The sequence below is a fragment of the Pelodiscus sinensis genome, chromosome 3, assembly GCF_052426305.1.
Source record: "Pelodiscus sinensis isolate ZL-2025 chromosome 3, ASM5242630v1, whole genome shotgun sequence".
In the NCBI taxonomy this organism is placed as follows: domain Eukaryota; kingdom Metazoa; phylum Chordata; order Testudines; family Trionychidae; genus Pelodiscus; species Pelodiscus sinensis.
Window position 1 is genome coordinate 60,775,242 of NC_143054.1, and position 14,956 is coordinate 60,790,197.

Below are 14,956 nucleotides of genomic sequence, written 5' to 3' on the forward strand. Positions count from 1 at the left end.
GCGGGACGGACAGACAAATGTTTAAATCAAGCAGTTCAATAGTTTACAGCTCTTTCCTGGTCCCAGCTGGGCAGGGGTCAGGTCTCCTCGCTGGCGGTGAACCGACAAGTGCAGGGGTTTTGTCCCCACAGGTGGAACCTGCCACCCAGAGGGAACGGGTGGCAGGGGGGACACAGGCCCACCCGCTCCACTGCATCCCTGCACAGGGCCCTGACAGTGGTGGCATAGCAGCCACTGGGTCGGCAGGGATCCGGGCTGCAACATGCTGACCAGGTCTGTGGGTCAGCGTGGATCCAAGCTGCAACATGCTGCCCACCTGGTCTCCATCTCCTCAGCCACCCCAGAGTCAGCTGTCCCTGGGCCGCTTCCCAGTTCCCCCCGGAAGCTTACCTGGCTCAGGTGCTGTTCCTCGAGGTCACCAGGGGATGGAGGTGCTGGCAGGGTGTCCATGGGTTCTAGCTCAGGCAGGGGCCCAGGTGAAACACTGCATTCATTGGGGCCTAGTGACGGTCCCAGAGGTCTTGGCATGTCTTCAGGCCCTGGCAGTAGTCTCAGCAGTCTGGGCCAGTCATTGGGGGCAGCGTGGCTGAACCCTTTGCTATGGGAGCTGGGGCCAAGCATCTGGCCTGTTCAGCTGCCGGGCTCTGATTGAGCTCCCAGCTCTTATACTCCTAGTCCTGCCTTCCTGCTTTCTGTGGGAGGGGCTAGGTGAGGCTGGAACAACCCACCAAGGGGTCTTAGAGGGCCCTTCCTCTTCCAGGTCAGAGGGAGACCATGTTGCTGTCCCAGACTCATTATAGATGAGCCACAAAAAGTAATTCTTCTGCTCCACTCTGTGCTGATTAGGCCTCAGCTGGGGTATCATGTCCAATTCTGGGTGCCACCTTTCAGGAAAGATGTGGCAAATTGGAAAAAAAAATCCAGAAAAGAGCAACACAAAGTATTAAAGGTTGAGAAAACATGGCTTATGAAGGTAGATTGAAAAAAAATCCCTGGGTTTGTTTACTCTGGAGAAGAGAAGACTGAGAGGGGACACGATAGCTGTTTCCAAGTAAATAAAATGTAGTTACAATGAGAAGCGAGAAAAAAATGCTCTTAGCCTCTGAGGATAGGATAAGAAGCAATGGACTTAAATTGCAGCAAGGGAGGTTTAGGTTGGACATTAGAAAAAATGATGGAGGTTGTGGAATCTCCATCATTGAGAAATTTTAAGAGCGGGTTAGACAATCATTTGTCACAGATGGTCTAGATAGTACTTAGTTCTGACATGAGTGCAAAGGACTGGACTAGATGTTCCTTCTAGTCCTACGATTCTATGATATATGACCTTTGGGGTTTTTTTGGCTTGATGTGGCAGGACAAGCTGAAAACTCTTCCACTTCACTTCTTTAATAATTTGCCATTGAGTCAAACTATGGAGCCACATTTCACTTGTAAGTTTCTCCCCTTTCCTTTGGAAATGGAATGCATCATTCTAATAACTTACCCACTAACCATGTTTTAGATCTTTGGTTATGAATGAGGTTCAGTGGTGTTAACCCATGACTTTAAACATGTAAATGCCCAAAGTACAATACATGCTACCATTTAAAAGAAATTACCGACAGACTTCAGAAAACTCTTGTGATAATAATAAAATTAGAATCTGTGTGTATTTAAAATAGTCACTGCTGGTAAGTTGCCCATTATGAAGGTTGACCTACATGTCTCATTATGGGTATGTCTACACTGCCACCCTAGTTTGAACTAGGGTGGCTAATGTAGGCATTCGAAGTTGCAAATGAAGCCCAGGATTTAAATATCCCGGGCTTCATTTGCATCTTGCCGGGTGCCACCATTTTTAAATCCCTGTTAGTGTGGACTCTGTGCCCGCGGCTACACGTGGCATGGAGTAGGTAGTTCGAATTAGGGTCTCTAATTCAAACTACTGTTACTCCTCGTGGAATGAGGTGTACTGGTAGCTCAAATTAGAGAGCCTCATTCAAACTACCTACGCCGTGCCGCGTGTAGCCATGGGCACAGAGTCCGCACTAACAGGGATTTAAAAATGGCGGCGCCCAGCAAGATGCAAATGAAGCCCGGGATATTTAAATCCCGGGCTTCATTTGCAACTTTGAATGCCTATGTTAGCCACCCTAGTTCAAACTAGGGTGGCAATGTAGACATACCCTATAAGAGTATGGATTCAGTTATTTTTAATTTAGGCAAAATGTATCCTTTCGTGTTAAAATATTCTATTCAGGATGAATGCATCAGGCTGAATTTGTTGAGTTACATGTGTTTTGAAATGTTTCAGTCAAAGAGTTAATGTATTGCATAAAATGAGATTAGGTAAAAAAAAAACCAACAACCCAGTGTTTTGTCCATATTAAAAATTCTGGGGACTTAAAAAAACCCATCTCCCACCACCCAGTTACCGATGAGAGACATTACATTTGGCAGAGGAATGGGAGTGGCCCCTGGGATATGGGATAGACCCAATATGCGAGTCTTTTATAATTTGTCCTATTAAAGTGATTTTTTTTAAACATATGGACATGGAAGCACAGACTTGCGCTTGGATCCTCTGTGTTCTAGGGGAGTATCTCAACTGCCAGTGTAAAGTGTCATTCTTACTTTTTTTTCTTGGCCCATAATTATTTAATGTGTTTCTGAATTTCTATGAATTGCCACTATGAATGACAAACATCTGTTTGTCTATCTGCTAGAAACTGGAGGATTCCATATGCTGAGCCATTTTGTCCTGATATCTAGACTCCCGGTCTTGAAAGATATGCACTTTATTATATTTTCCAAGATGGTGAGCCAAAATTGAGAGAAATTATGTCTGAACCATAATATAGCTATTGAAGCACATTTATTTCAGTTTGGGATTTTTCATGGGTGCTATTCAGAGTTAAAAAAATCCACAGAGAGTAAAAAATGCAACACCCTAGAATATATTTGTTTCACAACTCCAGCATCTACCTGGTTTTGTCATGAGTCGCAATATTACAAATGCTGTGATTGTGGACAGCTCTCAGGAGAACATGAAGGCTGCTCAGGCATTTCCCCATAACTGCCGATGGTTTCTATTGTTGACTGACAAAGGCAACTGCATCACTTGTGTTGCAGGAAGCTGTAGCAGCAAGTTGTGGAGCTTCACTATGCTCTACGAGTAGGACAGAAGGTCGAAGGGCAGAGTAGAGTCTCCTGCTCCTTGAGCATGCAGCAGCAGGCTCATCTATCCACCCAAAAGGGAGACAAGCAAGAGGGACACCAAAAAGTTGCCTGGAGACATCACTGTTGTCCATCTATTTTGCATGGCAGCAAAATATTATACGGTGTGAGTAGCAGAACGAAATGTTCAGATTCAACAATCTCTGTTCAGGTTCTTTGTAGTCTAATGATGCCTTTGTGCTAAAAGTATCCTCATTATGCAGTCTAGACTGAGAAAACAATGCTACATAGCCACAAAACTCTGAAAGATTTATTGTTAAAGGCGAATAGTTCAAGAAATATCCCTCACCGATAGCTGGAATAATCTCTACTGTTGTCGTTTTACTGCTCCAGCATCAAGCTAGAATATTAAGGCTTGCTGGAGAGTCTTTTGCTGAGCACATGGTCACTAGATGTAAGGCTTCTGAACATGAATATTTATTGGTGCAGCATCTGCACTGCTTTAGCAAACTTTTCAGAAATGCTCATCTTACCTTTTCATTGCCTAGAGCCAAAAAGGATGCTGCCGGCATGCATCCTCTGATGAGCATCTGTTTGCCATCTGTGTTCAAAGGGCTTGATAACATGTTATAAAACTCCCAGAGACTGAGTAGCAGCTGGTTCTGATCAATTTCATACATCTGGGCTGGGGAGGAGAGGAGTTCATATTAAGAGGAACAAGCAATATCCAGTTATCCAGCCCAATAATAAACATGATATTTTTAAAAAGTGAGGGTCATTTTTGGACTCCCTAAAATGTTATTTTTAAGCCTTTATTAATTTTTGCAAAGAGCAAAACAAAAGGAAGTTTTCATTAAGCACAGTGGGAGAGAAATTTAGGTCTAAAGCCATTATAATGGGGCAGATTGCACTATTCTTGGTTATCCTCACCATGCTGACCTGAATATTTTAAATTCTGTTTCATAAATTTTAATATGTGAAATATGACATTCTAGACAAACAAGAATGCAAACGTATCCTCTGCCTATCATTGTCATTCTAAACAGTTCCATCCCTGCTCTTCGGAAAGGAAGATAAGGAACGTTTCTGAAAGAGGATGATTACAGTAGAACTTAGGTATTATTATATTATCTTTGCTCCAAAGTTCCCCTACGCTTTTCATCAGTAGCTTTCAGGGCTCTTTGCCAAGGGTGTCTGTATCATTATTCCCATTTTCCAGAAGGGAAGCAGAGGCACAAAAACTTCCTCAGGCCCCTGACAGAGTTGGAAAGAGAGCTCCAGTCTCATGATACTCACTGCTATGCTGTAGTCACTGGAGCACACTGCTCTAGGGAATGTTGCATTAGGATGTTCTAATAGATGAAAACGAGTAATCCTGTGACACACTAGAGACTAAAAAATATATGAGCCAGAAAGCTGAAGAAATGTGTGTGTGTGTGTGTGTGTGTGTGTGTGTGTGTGTGTGTGTGTATGGTTAGTCTCTAAGGTGCCACAGGACTATTGTTTTTAAAGTTACAGACTAACACAGCTATCCCTATGAGTCTTATAGATAAAAGTTGTTTGAACACAATTGTAACCGAAGGCTATGTCTACATTGGCATGAATTTCCGAAAATGCTTTTAACGGAAAAGTTTTCCGTTAAAAGCATTTTCGGAAAAGCACGTCTAGATTGGCAGGATGCTTTTCCGCAAAAGCACTTTTTGTGGAAAAGTGTCCGGGGCCAATCTAGACACTGTTTTCCGCAAAAAAGCCCCGATCGCCTTTTTCACGATTGGGGCTTTTTTGCGGAAAACAGTTCTATGCTGTCTACACTGGCCCTTTTGCACAAAAGTCTTTCAGAAAAAGACTTTTGCCCGAACGGGAGCAGCATAGTTTTTCTGGGAAAGCACTGATGATTTTACATGAGATAGTCAGTGCTTTTCCGGAAATTCAAGCGGCCAGTGTAGACAGCTGGCAAGTTTTTCCGCAAAAGCAGATGATTTTGCAGAAAAACTTGCCAGTCTAGACACAGCCTAAGATTAAGCATCATTTGCTAGAGAAACAAGGCAGGTTAGGTAACTTCTTCAAGTCTGAAATTTTTTAAAAAAAGAATCAGAGCTGGGTGTAAGCTTCAAAACTTGTCTCTCATACCCACATTTTCTACGTAATATCCTGGGAAGAACCTGGTTATGAAACACAGCTAACCACCCTTACTCACTTTTGTTATGTTCACAGCATACACACAGAGAAATTAGATGAATACAGTCTCTTGCTGGGAGGTTGCAATGAAACACCATTTCATTTCTCAGAATTCAGAATAAAACACAAGAACCCCAAAACAGAGAGAAACAAAGCCAGATGCTCTCTAAGACTTATGTCTAGACTGCAGGCTTCTTTCGAAAGAGGCTCTTTCGAAAGATGCTTTCGAAAGAGCCTCTTTCGAAAGAGCGCGTCTAGACTGCAATGCGCGGATCAAAAAATCGATCCGCTTTTTCGAAAAAGAGCGTCCAGACTGCTGGACGCTCTTTCGAAATTGAAAGCCACCCGGAACTGCTTCTGCCAGGGCATGGGGGCAGCATTTCCTTCAGGGTGCTGCCTGCCTGCCCTTTGCAGAGACGCGTGGTGAGAGGGACACTCCTGAACACCCGTTGCTTTGCTCCTGCAGCTGCCTTTGCTGTCCCTTGAGGAAGTAAGCAAGGCATTGCAGTGCTGGTTTGGAGTGCTCAGCTTCCTGGGACACCCCAGCAGCTTTTTTCTTTTGAGGTTTTTCGCTTTGAGACCCTTTTTTTTGGCATGGAGCCAGAGCTGCCCCTGGACAGGCGATGGCCCCACACCACCATACTGCAGCTGTTGCTGCATCTGCATGACACTGTCATGAGGCTACTTCCCGAGCTGGACCCAGACCAGAGGTACGAGGGGCTCCTCCGTCAAGCAGCCGCACTGCCCTTGCCTCCAAACTTTTTTGTGGACAGGCGTGTTTGGAGGTTTGACACCAGCTCTGACTGGTGGGACCGGCTCGTGATGGAGATCTGGGATGACCAAGACTGGCTACGCAACTTCAGGATGAGAAAGACCACTTTCCAGGAGCTGTGTACCTGGCTCGTCCCTGCTCTGCAACGGCAAGACACCCACCTGCGGCCCGCCATCCCCCTAGAAAAGAGGATCGCCATTGCCCTCTGGAAGCTGGCAACCCCCGACAGCTACCGCTCCGTGGGACACCAATTTGGCATGGGCAGATCTACCGTAGGATCCATGCCGGCTTGTTCGGACCCCGTACTGCTCAGCTACACGCCGCATGGACTAGCTAGTTCGGATTAGGCTTCTAGATCGGATTAGGCACGGGGTCCAAACTAGCCGGCATTTAAAAATGGCGCCGGCCGGCTTCATGCAAATGAAGCCAGGGAAATTCAAATCCCGGGCTTCATTTGCAACTGCGGATGACTACATTACCCCCGCTAGTTCGAACTAGCGGGGTAGTGTAGACATACCCTTCCTCATTGTCTGCACTTGGGCCCCTGGGATTTTTCTCTTCTGCACCCCTGTCCCTTGGTGCCTTCCCCTTTCATCTTCTTCTTCTCCTGACCTTCTCCCCTACCCTACCCTCAGCACAAGCCCCTTCCCCATATTTTCCCCCTCCCCTCTCCTCTCCTCTCCCCAGCCCAGCCCAGCTCAGCCCCTTCCCCTCCCCCAGGGCCAGCTCTAGGTTTTTTGCTGCCCCCAAGCAAAACATTTTTTGGCTGCCCCCCCTTTTTTTGTTGTCTTTTACACGTTTGCATTTTTCAATGTTTTTTTTTGTTTTTAGCCCTATAAATAGCAAATAGAATTTTCATTAGTTTTTTTCCGTAAAGGCAAAGACGCTTCAAGTGAACTCCCCCTTTCACTGCTGCTGGGTCACAGCAGCCTTTTCCCTGCCCTGTCCAGCCCCTCCCTATGGACAAGCACCCCTCACTCCACTCCCACACGGGGAGCAGGGTGCAGGGACAGCATAGAGCCAGAGGGGAGCAGGGAACAGTGGGGGTGTACAGGGGTGGTGCGGGGAATGGGAGGCACAGAGGGATGCAGAGATTGGGGGGAGCAAGGTGCGGGGTGCAGTGGAGGCACAAGGAATGGGATGAGGGGAATGGGAGGGGCAGAGGGATCGGGGTCTAGGGGCAGTGCAAGGAACGGGCAGCACAGAGCTGGGAGGGAAGGGATCAGGGGGAGCAGGGTGTGGGGTGCAAGGGCGGTGCAGAGCCAGAGAGTCGCAGGGAAGAGGGAGAGCAGGGTGTCCGGGGTGCAGGGGCAGCGTGGGGAACGGGTGGCGCAGAGACAAAGGAGCACGGAGAAGGTGCAGCGAGCCTGGCAGTCGACAGGGAGCGGTCTCTTGCTGGCAAGGGGGCTGTGGCCATGGCAGGACTGGAGCTGGCAGGGCGGGGCGGGGCAGGGCCTGGCTACGCCTCATGCCACAGCCAGCTGCCAGGGACACACAGCCAGAGCCGAGCTGCCACGGCCCTTTAAAATCGGCGGGGCCACGTCCTGCCGGTGTCCTGCCCTCTGGTTTGTGCCCTGCCTCCTCACGCCAGAGCTAATACAGGCACCCCAGTGGCAAGAATCTCCGCACTTCTCCCTCCCTGGCGGCGTTCTGCTACTCCGCCGGCCAACAGATCAGATGGGGCCACGCCACCCGTAGTACGGGCTTCAGCAAGCCCATCCCAATGGCCCACTGGGCCAATCCACCCCTGCACTCGCCAGCTGGCAAAATCTACTCACCACGGGCGAGTGTATTTGTAAAGCCATGATAATGAGATAGGAGTATTAGAGATATCATAGATGATAACGAGCTTAAGGTCTAAACTAAGGCTACATTGTGATAAAACTTGGGTTATATACTTTCACAATGTGCTTCTAAACTTCTTGAGCCTCCTTTTAAAAGTAGGGATAAAAGTCACTACTGCTCCATAAATCTGAGACATTGTGGTTTGCTTGCTATTACTTGAAGTGGAGCCACCATATTTTGTCTCTGACAGGAAAATCAAACAAACCAACCAAAACTAAACATTCTAGAATATACTAGAACCCACGTTGAGCAATTAAGATCTAAATCAAGCAGCTAATACATTCTCAGAGAAGAGCAGACCTGTGATTCCCCAGATAAAGTAATCAGCAGCAGCGTCATACTGGGAAATGATTTTGGAGCTCAGTTGCAGCCGGTAGCAAAGCGTAGATTTTTGAACTAATTTGGTAGAGTAAAATTCAGTTAATCCTTTAGATAAAAAAGATGAGTAACACTGATGTAATTGTCAGAAACTTGACTGCTCTCGTGTGCTTAGCTGAGTAGCTAAAAATGAAAGCTATGTCTTAGATAGGGATATGTGGGCGTCAGGGAATTGTTAATGAGGATTTCACTGTGGTATAGTACTCTTTGCTTGATAGTGACAAAAATTGTAAGTTATAATTTGTAATTAAATATGCCCCTTACCTGTGAGCAATGATGAGACAACAATTCTGAATCTCTAGGATCATTCTTCAGAAGTTACTGCATGAAAGAACTCATCAATGTATCGGGGACAGCAGGCACGTAATCTTTTATAACATTTAGCTTCAGAGGAAGCAAAGATCATGTGTGTTGTTGTATGCGTCCAGGGAGGTGGGGACAGGTTAGTTTTATTTTTAAATTATTTGATTCCTGCCATGTTCTGCTTCTGGTCTGCCTCTCACTCACTATAAAGGATGTTGGGAAATAGGTTCATTCTACTGCATTCGGCACTTCCCATTCAGCTGTACCAGGAAGCACATGTGCTAAAGCCCCCTGCAGAGCCACAACAGGACACAGATTAGAGTTTGCCCTTTAAGAACTTTGACTTGGTGGCTTTTTGATTACAGCAGAAAGGAAAAGAGAAAAGTCATTCAGAAAGGCCTGTTCTCAGTGCTTCTGCAGCTGTCCTTGACAGGGGATTGATTGTAATGGAATAATGAGCTCTTGTATTGGAACAATGAGTTTACTCCCCATCACATTTCAATCTGCAAGTCATCCTGGTTACAGGACTGATAGATGTAGGACCCCAAACCAGCCTCATCTACTCCTAGGAAACCCCATTACCTTCTACGGGGTTGCCCAGATATATGGGAGTATAGAATTTGACCCCTCAAAGAACAAAACCCTGCTTACCTGATTCACAGAATAATCTTATTGAAATCAATGGAGCTGTGGTCCTGCGTCAAATAAACAGGAATGGCGCTGTGCTTGCATGATGCAATATAGTTGGTTCACAATGATATGTGAAAAGAGAATTAAATAAAACTACAGAATTAATGACAATCATCCAATAAACAATGCTTCCATAATAAAATGTGAACATTCTTTCACCTCCACTAAAATGAGAAGTGCAGGCATTTTGGCAAAATAATTAAAAATGTGCTTGCTTTGTTTTACTCTAGCTTCAGCAATACTGAAATTGTCTGCTGAGATTAGTTTTGTTGTTTCACGCAGCAATACTCACCAGTGAATCACACAGTACAAGGACAGAAGTGGATATAGAACAATACTCCAGAAGAATGGGTTTCTTCTTGTCATGGGTTGGACCCCTTGGGATATCACCTGATGAGCTGAGGTTCCATTAAAGCCAGCTTTTCTGCAAGTCTATGCACCCTGTAAACCTATTTTGCTGGGCAAGGCTCACAAATCTCTTCCAGCTAAGCTCACAGGTAGGGCCACACCCAGCTGCAGAATGATACAGACACTGAAATCAGCTCTGGGAAGACTCATCTTAAGGGATTTGCCTCAGCCAAAGGTATTCACCTCCCTTGGAGTACAAACCACAAATTAGATGAAATTTGCCTCCTTCCTCAGCGTGAAGGAAGATATTCATAGCTTCCTGCACATCGTTCCCTAGTTAGAAATTAAACAAACTGGGTATATTGTAAACCAGAAATAAGATTAGTAAAGTGTATTTTAAGTGGTCAAAGAGGTAGCAAACATAAAGCAGATTACTAAGAAAATAATATAAACCACACAAACTAAGAAAGAATAATTAAAGAAATAGGTTACAAATAGTAATTCCTCATCCTATATATTGTTTTAGATAGAGTCTCTCAGAGGCCAGAGGTCTCTTTTTAACCTAGGTCCAGCAGTTCTTTCCTCCCTCACCCCACCTCAATTCAAGTCCTTCTTTTTCCAGATACTTTCAAGTTATCTTTTTGGGTGGGAAGGTGATGTTTTCCTCCTGCATCTTATATAACATTTCCATAAGGTGGAAATCCTTTGTTTGATTCCCCCACCTCTCAATGGGGCAGATCATCAAAGACATAGGTTCATATCAGGCAACCAGGTCAGATGACTCTGTAGTATCACAGCATCCATGAGTCAGTGAAAGTATGGAGGGTCTACAGTAAGGCCAAGCCTTTTCACAGTCCATTATCCTCACTGATGGGCCAACAGCCCTCTCTGGATTTTCCACCACAGTACCTGAAGTGTTAGCAGTGAACATCACTCAAAGTAGCATAGTTGGAAATACATACACAGTCAAAATATTTGTGACTTCAGACACAAAAATGATAAACGCATATAAATAAGATAATCATACTCAGTAAGACATGTCTTTCCCAATTATCTTATATGAGTTATCTTGAATAAAGTACATCTCAATGATGTCTTATTCATGTCATAAGCATATTTCATAAAGAGTATGGAATGGAATGTCACACTTCTTTTTTAAGCAATGGAAGAATATAGTTTTCACAAACATCCTTGCAAGTCTAACACTTATGGCTTATATACATTAAAAGGAGTTAAGTGGTAGGGCTATTTAAATAAACTGTACTGGAAAACTCCTTTAGTGGAGACATAACTTAGAGGCGCAGAACAGTTCTTTTCCTATGAGGCTTATATCAGTTCCCTGAACAAAATGAACAATGCAGTCAAAAGGAGATTTTGTTGGTTTACTCGAGGGCTTTTGCTGGCAAAGTTATGTTGGTTAGGGGTATGATTTTTTTCACACTCCTAACCAGCATATTTATGCTGGCAAAACTTTTAAGCAAACACCAGGCCTGCAGTTCATAAATTGCCCTGACCTGGCATGCACAATTCCTTTTTGATATTACTAACATTCTACCAAAAAATCAAGGACATTGTCTTATAACACAAGCCACAAAGCCATTGATCATAAAAATATAAAGGCATTGAAAATAAATATGTCAGTGCAACCACTAAAACCCAAGCCAAGATACTGAGAACCTGATGATGATTTTAAAACTTGTTTAAAACTATGACAACATAGTTACTCCTAGCTTACACTGTTGTAAGATCATTATCAAACCCCAAGACTTTAAAGCACAGTCGTAAAGTTACATGTCTATGTTGTGCCAGAATAAAAACTGAACTAACAGAGTTTAGCAAAAAAAGAGATATTAAAAGATTTTTTTGTCACTCCATCAAATCAACCGTGGTTTATACTATACAATATATACAATATAAACAACTTTGTTGAATTAGAGTGATTTGCAGATGCACTGCCACAGAAACCTGAAAAAAATGATCAAGACATAGACTGAAATAATTAACTTTTAGGATTCTAAACACAAAATCTCATTATGTTTATATCTATATATTAAATAGACTGCAATATTTTCTCCTGTAAGACTTGTTACACTGATAAACATTTTGAAAGATGCTATTGAAGTCAATGAAGTTACTGCAGATTTAAACCAGTGAAACTGAGATCTGAATTTGGACCATTTTTGTACAGTATAAACTCCATATTTGGTATTATTGAGTTAAGTAAATGAATTGTGCAAGAGCCCTCTGTAGGATGTTGGTTATAGTCAAAGGATGTGGTGCTAAAAGGTTTAGCTATCAAACCCCAAAGGAAATTCAAAAAAGTTACCATTCCCACTAAAAGATGACTGAGCTTTTCTGTGTAAATATTAATACAGACCAGAGGCCGTAAGAGAACTAAAATCAGAGACCTGTGATCAAGGTGACATAAAAGCATAATAACCTTATATAATAAGGGAATTGATTTTTATGATATATGGCCTATATCATTTATTTTATTTTCCTCTCTTAATTGACTTTAGTGCTTGAATTAAATAAGACCTTTCAAACCAGCTATATAAGGTCTTTTCAATTAATGAGAAAGTTGCTCAAATTAAGTACAGACCCAGGAGATCATTAAGCAACAAAGGCCAGTTTTGTTGAATTTATGTGCTTGTCAAGCATGTAGGTAGATAAGGAATTATGTGGGAAAACCATATTTATTGCTTTGAAATTTGACCTGATAGTTTGAGAAGGTATACTAATTTAGACTACTTTGACATAGTAACCTCTAGTCACTGGTGACAGTTTAAATAATTTTCTTTGGGTGAATCTAGATTTAGTAACTCTGGAATTGGGCCTACTGGTTAGGCACATCAAAATAAAAAGGTGATATTTATAATAACTTGTTTTACTGCAGCACCTAAGAGCCACAACTGAGGTCAGAGACCTTTGTACTAGGCTTTGTTCAGACACACACACAATAAGAGGCAATCCTTGTCCTGAAATAAATTATACATAGACAAGACAGACAAAACGGGGCAAAAAAAGCCACGGAGACGTGGGGCAACTCTTGCAACAACACATGGCCAGTCAGAAAAAATGTAACCCCCCCCCCCTCCCCAAATCTGGAGAAGAGCAGAGAAAGGAGTTAAAATTTTAAAAAGCCGGGGGGGGGGGGGGGGGAGGGGAGAGGGAGGGACAAGCTAGGAGGATGACAGAAAGGTGAGAGGGAAAGAATGCCAAAAAGGAAAAGTTATGAAAGTGAGAAAGAGACAGAAAGAAGCAGAAGAAAATGCAGAAGGAGATAGAAAAAGTTTGAAGGAAAAGAAGACGAAATGGAAAGAACTGAAAGTGAAAAGGCTGGGAGAGAAGGATGGAAAGGTTAAGATGAATAAAGTGAAGGAGAAGTAAAAAGTAAGGGTACCTCAGTTACCTCTTTTTTAATGTTACATTCCTTTCTTTTACCTGCCTTTTTTATCCATTTGTATCCCTTGTTTTATATGCATACAGCAAAGGAAAGATATTGTGCTTGAGAATGAACATGCCAGTCATTTACATTTACTTTTAAAATAATTTAAATTATATTCAAAGTGGTGAAGAACATTTTACGAATGATTCATCTAAATCCAGAACTTTAATTTACCCAATGAAAACTGAAACATTTTCAAATTAATATTTGATATATTGCCATAAAATCTGTAAAAAATTATCAATTTAACCTCTGATTATCCATTGCTCAAATAAAGTACATTCTATTTAAGTGCCAACTAAATACTGGGAAACATGCCATACCACAAACATAAGATATTGTATATGATTATATTTTCAATATATTTTATATTTTTGTTTTCATAAAACAAAAAAAGGAAGCTTTTCTTCATGAAGCACACAGTCAACCTCTGGAAATCCTTGCCAGAGGATTTGGTGAGGACTAGGACTTTAAAGGGGTTAAAAAAAGAGCTAGACAGATTGATGGTGGTTAGCCTGGAAGGGTAGGAATGCTGGCCCCTAGCCTCTGCTTGTCCAGAAATGGATGACAGGAGAGGGATAATGTGAGGATTAGCTGTTGTGTTCCCTTCTTCTAGCATTGGCCACTGTTGGCAGACAGGATACTGGGCTAGATGGACCTTTGGTCTATCCCAGTATGGCCGTTCTTATGTTCACAATGTTGAGAAGAAAAAGAAACAACACTCCAAAGTTTAAGACTATATTATTTTGATAAGAGCTACAATCACGAAATGAGAGGTTATTTATGATATCCAGTAACTGGAGATCTTTGAGATTTTTGTCTCTATGGGTTCTCCATTCCATATATACATGAACCCATGTATGAGTGGATATTTTTGACAGGGGTACCCATTAAATCTACCAAAGGGCCTTATTTATCCTTGTGTCCCACACCAAGGCTACGTCTACACTGGCCCCTTTTCCGGAAGGGGCATGTAAATTTCACCAGTCGTCGTAGGGAAATCCGTGGGGGATTTAAATATCCCCCGCGGCATTTAAATAAAAATGTCCGCCGCTTTTTTCCGGCTGTTAAAAAAGCCGGAAAAGAGCGTCTACACTGGCCCCGATCCTCCGGAAAAACCCCTTTTCCGGAGGGTCTTATTCCTACTTTGAAGTGAAATTTACATGCCCCTTCCGGAAAAGGGGCCAGTGTAGACGTAGCCTGACAGTTTAACCACTCTTAGTTCCTTCTCCACTGCATAGAAGCAATGAGATGAGATGCCACAGCAGAGAGGAAGGGGGATGAGTAATAGAACACCCAGTATTGCAGTTAGGAAAATCTGTCACTTTCTATTAATTCCTCTTCATGAAGTAGTCACTGATATTCACAGGTATATGCTCATTAGTTTCAGTTTGTACTTGGAGGCTCAGAAATGTCACTTAATTGGCAACACAGGCTAGCAGCTTAAGCACTGAATTGGGAATCAGATAGCCTGAGCTGTGATTCAAGATGGTACAAATTTGCTATGCCTGACCTTGGACCAATGATTTAACCTCTATGAGCCCATTTTCTTAAGGTGGGGGTTTTAGTCATTGTTGCTATCTACCATGCCCACATTTCAAGAAGGTTCTTGATAAATTGCAGCGGGTTCATTGAAGAGCCAGGGGAATAATTAAAAGATTAGAAAATGTGTCTCATAGTAATAGAGTCAAGGAATCTATCTATTTGGTTTACCAAATGGATGGTTAAGAGATTATTTGATTACGGTCCGCAAGTACCTACAAGGGGAACAAATAAGATAATGAGCTCTTTTATTTAGTAGAAAAGAGGAATAACACTATTCAATGTCTGAAAGT